This window comes from Alexandromys fortis, unplaced genomic scaffold, assembly GCF_014885135.2.
Source record: "Alexandromys fortis isolate MF-2015 unplaced genomic scaffold, M_Fortis_MF-2015_v1.1 scaffold_15, whole genome shotgun sequence".
NCBI classification, from domain to species: Eukaryota; Metazoa; Chordata; class Mammalia; order Rodentia; family Cricetidae; genus Alexandromys; species Alexandromys fortis.
Window position 1 is genome coordinate 2,427,620 of NW_026067911.1, and position 12,308 is coordinate 2,439,927.

The following is a 12,308-nucleotide window of genomic DNA, read 5'->3' on the forward strand; positions in this document are numbered from 1 at the left end:
GGAACCCTGACAATTCCACCTGGACCATGCAGCCAGAGGCAGTGGCCCCTTCCCCACTCACTCAAAACCACACTACCCACCACCCTCTTGTGGAACAACATTCTCCTTTCCTGTCCTCTCCTACCCCCTTCCTTGCCAATCTGGAAGTTCAAGGTCAACTTCCACCTTACCCACCTTCCTCCTCCTTGCCTCCACCTCACCAATTTTAGTTTTGGGGGTAGACAGGACCCATTCCTCCCCATTTAAAACTTTGCCACTGCCCTACATTATTGCAGGACAATTTTTCTCTCGTTCTTTGTTAGTGATGCCTGTTTGCCCAGCACTTTTACTGGGTTGAGGTATCCTGAGCTAACTCCTAGGTTTCTCGAACTTTGATGGACAGGACCTCACACCACACCGGCCTTCTCACCTTCCCTAGGAACAGATGCCTGGAGTACACAGAATGCCTTTCCAGCTACACCTCTCCCTGAGCGTGGACCCACCAATGTCCAGATTCCCCCCTTCCCCACACTGCCTCATGCCCGCAGGAAATAGCCAGACTTGAGTCAATGCCCCCGTTTCCAAAGAGAGCCTATTAGTCAAAATATCACCTCAGCTTCTTGTCACCGCTTATGCAAACAGTCTGGAATGTAAGTCCCCATCGCTGACCTCCATCTTTTCCGTCAATGTCCTTAGTTTATAGCTAGCATCCACTTTTATGGGTACATACCATATTTTGGGGTCTAGGTTACCTCACTCAGAATAGTGTTTTCTAATTCCATCCATTTGCATGCAAAATTCAAGACGTCATTTTTTTTTTAACCACCGAGTAAGACTCTAATGTGTAAATGTGCCACACTTTCTTTATCTAGTTGAGGGGTGTCCAGTTGAGGGGTGTCTAGGTTGTTTCCAGGTTCTGGCTATTACAAATAATGCTGCTGTGAACATAGTTGAACAAATGTTTTTTGTAGTATGATTGAGCATTTTTTGGGTATATTCCCAAGAGTGGTATTGCTGGATCTTGAGGTAGGTTGATTCCCAATTTTCTGAGAAACTGCCATACTGATTTCCAAAGTGGTTGCACAAGTTTGTATTTCCACCAGCAAAAGATGAGAGTTTTCCTTACTCCACATCCTCTCCAGCATAAGCTATCATTGGTGTTTTTGGTCTTAGCCACTCTGACATGTGTAAGCTGGTATCTCAGAGTTGTTTTGATTTGCGCTTCCCTAATAGCTAAGGAAGTTGAACATGTCCTTAAGTATCTTTTGGCCATTTAAAATTCTTCTGTTGAGAACTCTCTGTTTAGTTAAGTACCCCATTTTTTAATTTGGTTATTTAGAATTTTAATGTCTAATTTCTTGAATTCTTTATATATTTTGGAGATCAGTCCTTTGTTTGATGTGGGGTTGGTGAAGATCTTTTCCCATTCAGTAGGGTGCCTTTTTGTCTTATTGACTGTGTCCTTTCCTTTACAGAAGCTTCTCAGTTTCAGGAGGTCCCATTTATTTTTTGTTGCATTCATTGTCTGTGCTACTGGGGTTATATTTAGGAAGTGGTGTCCTGTGCCCATGCATTGAAGGCTACTTCCCACTTTCTCTTCTATTAGGTTCAGTATGGTCGGATTTATATTGAGGTCTTTAATTTATTTGGACTTCAGTTTTGTGCATGGCAATAGATATGGATCTATTTTCATTCTTCTACAGGTTGACATCCAGTTATGCCAGCACCATTTGTTGAAGATGCTTTCTCTTTTCCATTGTATAATTTTAGCTTCTTTGTCAAAAATCAGGTGTTCATAGGTATGTGGATTAATATTCGGGTCTTCAATTCAATTCTATTGATCAACGTCTCTGTTTGTATGTCAATACCAAGTTGTTTTGATTACCGTAGCTCTGTAATAGAGCTTAATGTCAGGAATGGTGATGCCTCCACAAGTTCCATTATTGTATAGGATTGTTTTCCCTATCCTGGGTTTTTTGTTTTTCCATATGAAGTTGATTATTGTTCTTTCAAGGTCTGTGAAGAATTGTGTTGTGATTTGATAGGGATTGCACTGAATCTATAGATTGATTTTGGTAGAATTGTCATTTTTACTATGTTGATCCTTTCTGTCCAAGAGCATGGGATATCTTTCCATTTTCTGGTGTCTTCTTCAATTTTGTTCTTCAAAGACTTAAAGTTCTTGTCAAATAGGTCTTTTACTTCCTTGGTTAGTGTTACACTAAGATATTTTATGTTATTTGTGGCTATTGTGAAAGGTGATGTTTCTCTGATTTTCCTTTCAGCTTCTTTGTCTTTTGTGTATAGGAGGGCTACTGATTTTTTGGAGTTTATCTTGTATCCTGCCATATCACTGAAGGTATTTATCAGCTGTAGTAATTCTCTGGTAGAGTTTTTGGGGTCACTTATGTACACTATCATATCATCTGCAAATAATGAAAGTTTCACTTCTTCCTTTACAATTTGAATCCCCTTGATCTCCTTATGTTGTCTTATTGCTATTGCTAAAACTTCAAGCACTATGTTGAATAGATATGGAGAGAGTGGACAGCCTCGTCTTGTCTTTGATTTTAGTGGAATGCTTTGAAATTCTCTCCATTTAATTTGATGTTGGCTTGCTGTATATTGCTTTTATTATATTTAGATATGATCCTTATTCCCTAACCTCTCCAAGACCTTTATCATGAGGGGTGTTGGATTTTGCCAAATGCTTTACAGCATCCAATGAAATGATCATATGGATTTTTTCTTTCAGTTTATTTATATGATAGATTACATTGATAGGTTTACGTATATTGAAATACCCTGCATCTCTAGGATAAAGCCGACTTGATCATGATGTATGATATTTTTGATGTGTTCTTGGATTTGTTTTGCCAGTATTTTATTGAGAATTTTTGCATCCATGTTCATGAATGTGATTGGTCTGTAATTTTCTTTCTTGGTTGAGTCTTTGTGCAATTTTGGTATTAGGGTAACTGTAGCCTCATAAAAAGAATTTGGCAATTACCCTTCTGTTTCTATTATGTGGAGCACTTTGAGGAGTATAGGTATTAGCTCTTCTTGAAAGTTCTGGTAGAATTCCAGAACTAAAACCATCCAGCCCTAGGCTTTTTTTTTGGGGGGGGGGAGGTTTTTGATGACAGCTTCTATTTTCTCATGGCTTTTAGGTATATTTAAATTGCTCACCTGGTCTTGATTTAATTGTGATATATGGTATTTATCTAAAAAACTGTCCATTTCTTTTACATTTTCCAATTTTGTGGAGCACAGGTTTATGTAGTAAGACCTGATGATTCTTTGAATTTCTTCAGTGTCTGTTGTTATGTCCCCCTTTTCATTTCTGATTTTGTTAATTTGGATATTTTCTCTCTGCCATTTGATTAGTTTGATAAGGGTTTGTCAATCATGTTGATTTTCTCAAAGTACCAGCTCTTTGTTTCATTGATTTTTTTTTGGATTGTTTTCTGTGTTTCTATTTTGTTGATTTCAGCCCTCAGTTTGATTATTTCCTGTCTTCTACTCCTCCTGGGTGAGTCTGCTTCTTTTTTCTAGAGCTTTCCGGTGTGCTGTTAAGTCATTAATGTGAGCTTTCTCTGTTTTCTTTATGTGAGCACTTAGTCCTATGAACATTCCTCTTAGCACTGCTTTCATAATGTCCCATAGGTGTCCCTCCCCAATTCCCTCAGCTTTTCTAGCCAGTCAGCAGGGAGTTTTCCTGTGGCTGGGCTTTATCCCATCCCACCCAGCCCTCACACTTTCCTGTTTGCCTGTGAGCTCAGTGGAACCCTGGAACACAGATTGCTCCAATACTGAGGGGAGCTGGGGGGTAAGTCAACAGCCACAGGTCTGGACAGCTGGACATCCCACTCTCTGGGACCTCCCCAGTGGGACAAAACTCAGGGACCCATCCCTAACTCCTTTGGCTTTTTTAGCCATCCAGCAGGGAGTATTCCTGTGGCTGGACTATCCTCCAACCCATTTTGCCCCCACACCTACCTTTTCACCTGCAAGCTCAGTGGAACCCTACAATGCAGATTACTCCAATACTGAGGGGACCTGGGCGCTTGCCCCAATCCTGAGGGGACCTAAGGGACAGCCATAGCAAGGATTGGACCAAGACACCAAGATGCTGCCAGCCTCATTTGAAGGGAGAGATGGGTAGGCACCAATGCAAGAATTCCTCCAACATCCTAAAAAGCAACATGGTAACACCAGAACCCAGTGGAGACACAAAAGGAAGACTTGATTATCCTAACACAGAAGAAGTAGAAGAAAACAACTTTAAATGTAACTTTATGAAAATGGAAGAGAAGACAAACAAAAAGTTGGAAGAAATTAATAAATCCCTCAAAGAAACCTAAGAAAACCAAGAAAAAACAATCAAACAGGTGAAGGAAACAGTTCCAGACTTGAAGAATGAAATAGAGGTAATAAAGAAAACACAAACCGAAGGAATTCTGGATATGAAAAATGTGGGTAAATGAACAGGAACTATAGAGACAAGTATAACCAACAGAATACAAGAGATTGAAGAAAAAAATCTCAGGTGCTGAAGATACTATAGAGGAAATAGACTAATTGGTTAAAGAAAACATTAAGGAAAAACATATAGTTATCCTCTTGGCTATGGGAAGTAGACAAAATTGCCGGGGAGAAAATTAAGATCTTGGGGGTGGGGTGGGGTGGGGATAAGGGGGGACGGGGAGAGAAAAGTGAGAAGGGGAGGATTGGGGGAACTTGGGGAAACAGGAAGATTGGGATAAAGGAAGGTTGGATAGGGGAGCAGGGAAGCACATATCTTAGTTAAGGGAGCCACCTTAGTGTTGGCAAGAGACTTGAACCTAGAGTGGCTCCCAGGAGCCCAAGGCGATGTCCCCAGTTAGTCCCTTGGGAAGCTGAGGATAGGGAACCTGAAATGACCCTATCCTATAGCAATACTGACGAATATCTTTCATATCACCATAGAACCTTCATCTGGTGATGGATGGAGATAGAGACAGAGACCCACACTGGAGCACTGGACTGAGCTCCCAAGGTCCCAATGAGGAGCAGATGGAGGGAGAACACGAGCAAGGATGTCAGGACCACGAGGGGTGCACCCACCCACTGAGACAATGGGGCTGATCTATTGGGAGCTCACCAAGGCCAGCTGGACTGTGACTGAGAAAGCATGGGATAAAACCGGACTCTCTGATCATGGCAAACAATGAGGGCTGATGAGAAGCCAAGGACAATGTCACAAGGTTTTGATCCTACTTCATGTTCCGGCTTGGTGGGAGCCTAACCAGTTTGGATGTTCACCTTCCTAGACATGGACGGAGCGGGGAGGACCTTGGACTTTCCACAGGGCAGGGAACCCTGACCGCTCTTTGGATTGGAGAGGGAGGGGGAGAGGAGTGGGGGGAGGGGGAAAGGAGTTGGGGGAGGGGGAGAAGGGTGGGAGGAGGGGGAGGAAAATGGGAGGCTGGGAGGAGGCGGAAACTTTTTTCTTTTCCTTTTCTCAATAAAAAAAAAAAGAAAACATTAAATCCAACAAATTCTTACCACAAAACATTCAGGAAATCTGGGACACCATGAAAAGACCAAACCTAAGAATTATAAGAGTAGAAGAAGGAGAAGAACTCCAGCTTAAAGGCACAGAAAATACATTCAACAAAATTACAAAAGAAAACTTTCCCAACCTAAAGAAGGATATCCCTATGAAGGTACAAGAAGCTTACAGAACACCAAATAGACTGGATCTAAAAAAAAAATCCCCTCACCCTATAATAATCAAAACACAAAACATACAGAACAAAGAAAGAATATTAAGAGCTGCAAAGGATAAAGGTCAAGTAACATATAAAGGTAAACCTATCATAATTACACCTGACTTCTCAATAGAAACCATGAAATCCAGAAGGTCCTGGATAGATGTACTGCAGACACTAAGTTGCAAGCCCAGACTACTATTCCCAGCATAGTTGTCTTTCATCATCAATGGAGAAAATAAGATATTCCATGACAAAAATGGATTTAAATGATATGTATCCACAAGCCCAGCCTTACAGAAAGTACTGGAAGGAAAACCTCAGCTCAAGGAAGCTAACCACACCCACAATAACACAGACATCTGATAACCCCCCCACCAGCAAAACCCAAAGAAGAAAAATACACAAATACTCCTACCGAATAATAACCAGAGTAAACAACCACTGGTCATTAATATCGTTTCGTATCATTGGATTCAATTTACCTATAAAAAGACACAGGCTAAGAGAATGGATACAAAAACGGAATCCAGCCTTCTGCTGTTTACAAGAAACACACCACAACCTCCAAGACAGACATTACTTCAGAGTAAAGGGTTGGGAACAGGTTTTCCAATCAAATGAACCTAAGAAACAAGCAGGTGTAGCTATCCTAATATCTAACAAAATAGACTTCAAAGTATAATCAATCAGAAGAGATGGAGGACACTTATACTCATGACAGGAACAATTCATCAGTATGAAGTCTCAATCCTGCATATCTATGCCCCTAACACAAGTGCACCCACATATGTAAAAGAAACATTACTAAAAGTTAAATTGCACACCAAACTCCACACACTAATAGTAGGGGAGTTCAACATTCCTCTCTCACCAACAAACAGGTCAACAAGACAAAAACTTAACAGAGAAATTAGAGAACAGATGTCATGATGCCAATGGACTTAACAGATATCTATAGAACATTCCATCCAAACAAAAATGAATAAACCTTCTCAGCACCTCATGGAACCTTCTCTAAAATTGATCACATACTTGGTAACAAAGCAACCATCCATAGATACAAAAAAAATTGGAGTAACCCCCTGTGTCTTATCGGATCACCATGGACTAAAGCTAGAATTTAACAATACTTCTCCCCAAAAGCCCACAAACTCATGGAAACTGAACTCTCAACTACTGAACCATCCTTGGTTCAAGAAAGAAGTAAAGAAAGAAATTAAAGTCTTTCTTGAATTCAACAAAAATGAAGGCACAAGATTTCCAAAGTAGCTGTATAAGTTTTTTACTCCAACCGGCAGTGGAGGGGTGCTCCCTTTACTCCACATCCTCTCCAACATAAACTATCAATTGGTGTTTTTGTTTTGGCTTTAGCCATTTTAACTGGTGTAGAAGAGTATCTCAGAGTTGGTTTGCATTTCGTTGATGCCTAAGGATGTTGGGCATTTCCTTAACTGTCTTTCACCCATTTGAGATTCTCCTATTGAAAATTCTCTGTTTAGATTTGCATACCATTTTTAATGGGATTATTTTGTATTTTTATGTCTAAATCTTGAGTTCTTTACATTTTTGGAGATCATCCCTATGTCAGATGTGGCATTGGTGAAGATATTTTCCCATTGAGTAGGCTGTCATTTAGTCTTATTGAGTGTGTCCTTTGCCTTGCAGAAGCTTCTCAATTTCAGAAGGTCCCATTTATTTATTGTTGCATTCATTGTCTGTGCTACTGGTGTTGTATTTAGGAAGTGATCTCCTGTGTCCATATGTTCAAGGCTACTTTCTACTTTATCTTCTATCAGGTTCAGTGTGGCTGGATTTATATCGAGGTGTTTAGTCCATTTGAACGTGAACTTTGTGTGTGGGGATAGATATGAGTCTGTTTGCATTATTCCACATGATGGCATCCAGTTATGCAAGGACCATTTGTTATAGATGCTTTGCTTTTTCCGTTGTACCATAATTTGTTGAACTTGCTTTCTTTTTTCCATTGTGCAATTTTAGCATCTTTGTAAAAATTCAGGTGTCTACAGGTGTATGAATTAATATCAGGGTCTTTGATTTGTTGCCCTTGGTCTACCTGTCTGTTTTTATGCCAATACCAAGCTGTTTTCATTACTTTAGCTTTATAATAGAGCTTGATGTCAGGGATGGAGATGCCTCTGGAAGCTCCTTTATTGTACAGGATTGTTTTGGCTATACTTTTTTATTTTATTTTTCCATATGAAGTTGATTGTTGTCCTTTCAAGGTCTGTGAAGAATTGTGTTGGGATTTTGATGGGAATTGCATTGAATCTAAAAATTGATTTCGATAGGTTTGCCATTTTTATTATGTTGATTCTACCTATCCAAGATCACAAGAGATCTTTCCATTTTCTGGTGTCTTCTTCAATTTCGTTCTTCAAAGACTTAAAGTTCTTGTCATACAGGTTTTTCACTTTTTTTTTCATTGGTTCAGACATCATTTTATTTCATGTATCAATTGTATTTTACATTTTGGAATCATATTTTGTTTTTATTTCCTTCAAATTCTCAGAAAAAAGTTAATGTTTTTTTATTTGAAAAATAGAGATTGCAATACTTTACAAATGCCATCAATATATTATTAAAATTCTATAACTTTAATACTTACAACCTCTCAGGATAACCTGACTGTACTATCTTCATTTACTGAAGATGAACTGAGGCATAGAAAAGGTTGAGACATAGCTGAATCCTGGCTGCAGAGCCATTGGGACTGAACACAGCCATGCCTCCACATGCTGCTCTTTATTCTGGTACATTCATTGTCTTCATCCCCATTCCCTTCTTACCACATGGATAACCAAATCTCCCGGCTGATTAACTGTGGTATGTGCTCTTCTGTCTGTTTCCAAGAACATATATGAAGCCTGTCATGGTTGTAGCTAGCAGGAAGGTGGGAATTGTTTCTGGAGTTGGTAAAACAGGGATAGCATTTCCATGAAGCCAGTCAAGGTCCATCTGCAGAACTTCCCAGATCCTGAGAAGGAACCAAACATGTGTGCACACTCAAATACTTTGATTGAGTTTTAAAACTAATTAACCCTCAATTGATTAAGATTTTCTATTCAGACCCTCCTTCTTCATGATTTCTGTGTCAGTTAAAATGGAGTTGCTGGGGTGTGTTTGTGATCTAAGCATCAGGTGATTTAGAAGCATCTTTTATTTGACTCTGGAAAGCATCTGTGCAGCTTGCAATCTCACTCTACAGTAGGTATTGTAGTCATCCTTTGACAAGAGTCATTTCCAGAGAGTTTAAGAACAACAGTGAGTCAGGCTAGAGGACTGTGTAGGAGCCATTGAATGAAGAGGAATTTGTCACATGGCATTTCGAGAAGATGTTTTATTTTTGTTTTTTATTTTATTTTTTGCAATTTGAAATGAATAGCACCCAAGTTGATAAAGGCAATGCAATTCTAAAAAAGCTTGAACAAATTATAGGCTCAATGTCCTTTATTTATAGCTAGAAACCAAATATGAGTGAGTACATCCCATGTTCCTCTTTTTTGGGTCTGGGTTACCTCACTCAGGATAGTATTTTCTATGTCCATCCATTTGCATGCAAAATTCAAGAAGTCCTTGTTTTTTACTGCTGAGTAGTAAGTACTCTAATATGTATATATTCCATACTTTCTTCATCCAGTCTTCCATTGAAGGGCATCTAGGTTGTTTCCAGGTTCTGGCTATCACAAACAATGCTGCTATGAACATAATTGAGCATATACTTTTGTTGTATGATAGGGCATCTCTTGGGTATATTCCCAAGAGTGGTATTTAGAGACGCTAAATAAGAAGGAGAACCCAAAGAAAAACATATAGGCATCCTCCTGAATATTAACCTTCATCAGGCGATGAAAGGAAACAGAGACAGAGACCCACATTGAAGCACCGGACAGAAATCTCAAGGTCCAAATCAGGAGCAGAAGGAGAGAGAGCACGAGCAAGGAACTCAGGACCGCGAGGGGTGTACCCACACACTGAGACAATGGGGATGTTCTATAGGGAACTCACCAAGGCCAGCTGGCCTGGGTCTGAAAAAGCCTGGGATAAAACTGGTCTCACTGAACATAGTGGACAATGAGGACTACTGAGAACTCAAGAACAATGGCAATGGGTTTTTGATCCAACTGCACGTACTGGCTTTGTGGGAGCCTAGGCAGTTTGGATGCTCACCTTACTAGACCTGGATGGAGGTGGGTGGTCCTTGGACTTCCCACAGGGCAGAGAACCCTGATTGCTCTTTGGGCTGATGAGGGAGGGGGACTTGATAGGGGAAGGGGGAGGGAAATGGGAGGTGGTGGCGGGGAAGAGACAGAAATCTTTAATAAATAAATAAATAAATTAATTAAAAAACTTGAACAATTGTGTCTAAATCAAAGAAAATATTGGAACAGTCTTTGCATAGCAAACTACAAGTGACTATGGTTGTAGAATTTGCACAGGAAACAAAGTTTGAAAGTACAAAGAACTGAAATTCCAGTTGAACATGACAGATGAAGGCACGAGGCTCTTTCTTTCTTTCTTTCTTTCTTTCTTTCTTTCTTTCTTTCTTCCTTTCTTTCTTTCCACTTTTTATAAAAAATATAGACATTGGGGGGATGGCTCAATGACCAAAGTGCTTGCTGACCCAGCCCTACAACCCATGTAAAATCCATGTGATGACATACAGCACCAGTCCTGGGGCTCACTGGCCAAACAATGTAGCAAAAATGATGAGCTTCCGGTTCAGAGATCAAAATTAAAATGGGGAAGAGATTAAGGAAAGACATGCCAATGTCAAACTCTGGCTTCAGTATGCACTCACAAAAGTGAACACACCTAAATATACACATGTACAAATGTCTATACTATGTGGTCATGCATGCACACACACATACTTCCATAAGACACACCTACGTCACACACATCTTTTTATTACACATGTAAACCCTTCCTACACCACAAACACCTTTATACCACACACCCCTATACTACACACATATACACACATTTCTACATCACACACACTCTTACACTGTACAAACACCTATACCACACACACACCTACATCATACATACTCATATTCCCCCCATATTCCTATATCACAGACACTACAGATACACACATGTACATACATACCCCTACACCACACATCCCTATTACCATAAACACAACATACATGCAATGACAAGGAAACATTCACACATATATGCACACACACATAGACACACACACACTCCTCCCCTCACACCTTCCATCACACCATCCCGGGCCTGTTTGCACTAGTTCCTTTTAACTTATTATACTGTTAAGAAAAAAATTAAGACATACTAACATGCAAAAGACAGAAAACAATGACTAAACACATAGTTTTAAGAGACACAGCAAGTGTCAGCCCCAGATATGCCAGTGCCGCAGTCAAGAAGAGCCAGCTCCTAGACTGCTCAGGAGTTGGTGCACTAAGATTTTCTATCTGAGGGGCTTGGAGAAAGAAAGACCCTCACTCCTATTCTGATGGTTTCTCTTTATTTACTCATGTTGAATTCCAGTTCTCCTTTTTCTTCACAGCTTTTAATACCCACAAAATCTTTCAGGCGTTACACTTGAAAGTCACGTTCCATTTCCTAAGTAAATGATAAACAGAGTCACCTTGACAGAGCACATGAAATAAATCTGAATAACTTGTCACCGAGCAAGAAAGGAACATTTTTTTTCCTTAGTCAACTCCCTAATTGGTGGGCTGTAACTTGCAGCTGCAAAGAAAGAACCAGTCATTTTATTATCTTATCTAGAGAGGTAGTCCCGATAAAGGATTTCAAAAGAGCTATAAAATTAAACTACTGAACAGTCTAAGAAAAATAAGGAAATTGTGTACTATCTTCTATGCTTCTGAGTGTAAAAACATTTTAAACTAACATTTTGTGGTTATTGGTCATAATATTGGTCTTACTTGGACTGAGAGCACCCTATTTGGTGTGTCATAAATTCTTTAGTTTGAGCTCAGGGTCCTGAAAATTGCTTAGTATCAATTTCTTCAACATTTCCCAAGTCAGTTCTTTAAATCTCAAAATATACTTTCTGCCCTGTGTGTAACTGTTGACTATGAAAACAAACAAACAAAATTGTGTAATTCTTTCTTGGGGTTATGAAGTCAGATTAATTGTCACTCTGGCCAGTTAGAAAATATTTCCCTGTGGTGTATCTGAAGAAAACTAATTTTGTTTCTAGACTGTGGATAATTGCTCCCTGTCACCTATGAACTTTCATAAAAAATATAAAAAAAACCAGTTTATTGACTGAACTTTGAGTGCTCAGGTTACATACCTATATCATAAAACTGAGGTTAGGAATTTGTGCAGAGAGTTAATCACTGTCTGTCCTAGGTTATCATCCAGACCTTTCAAAAGAACCTGGTATAGCAATTAGGTTGCTTAGCCAGGCACCTGGTCTAATCTAAAGCTACTTTGAAGCTTTATATCAGCTAATAGTGTACAGCTCTCTTAGCAGATGGGGAAATTCAACTTTTTTTCCTATGTCAGACTGAGCTGTGATCTACAATGGGTTCTAGGGGCAGCTTA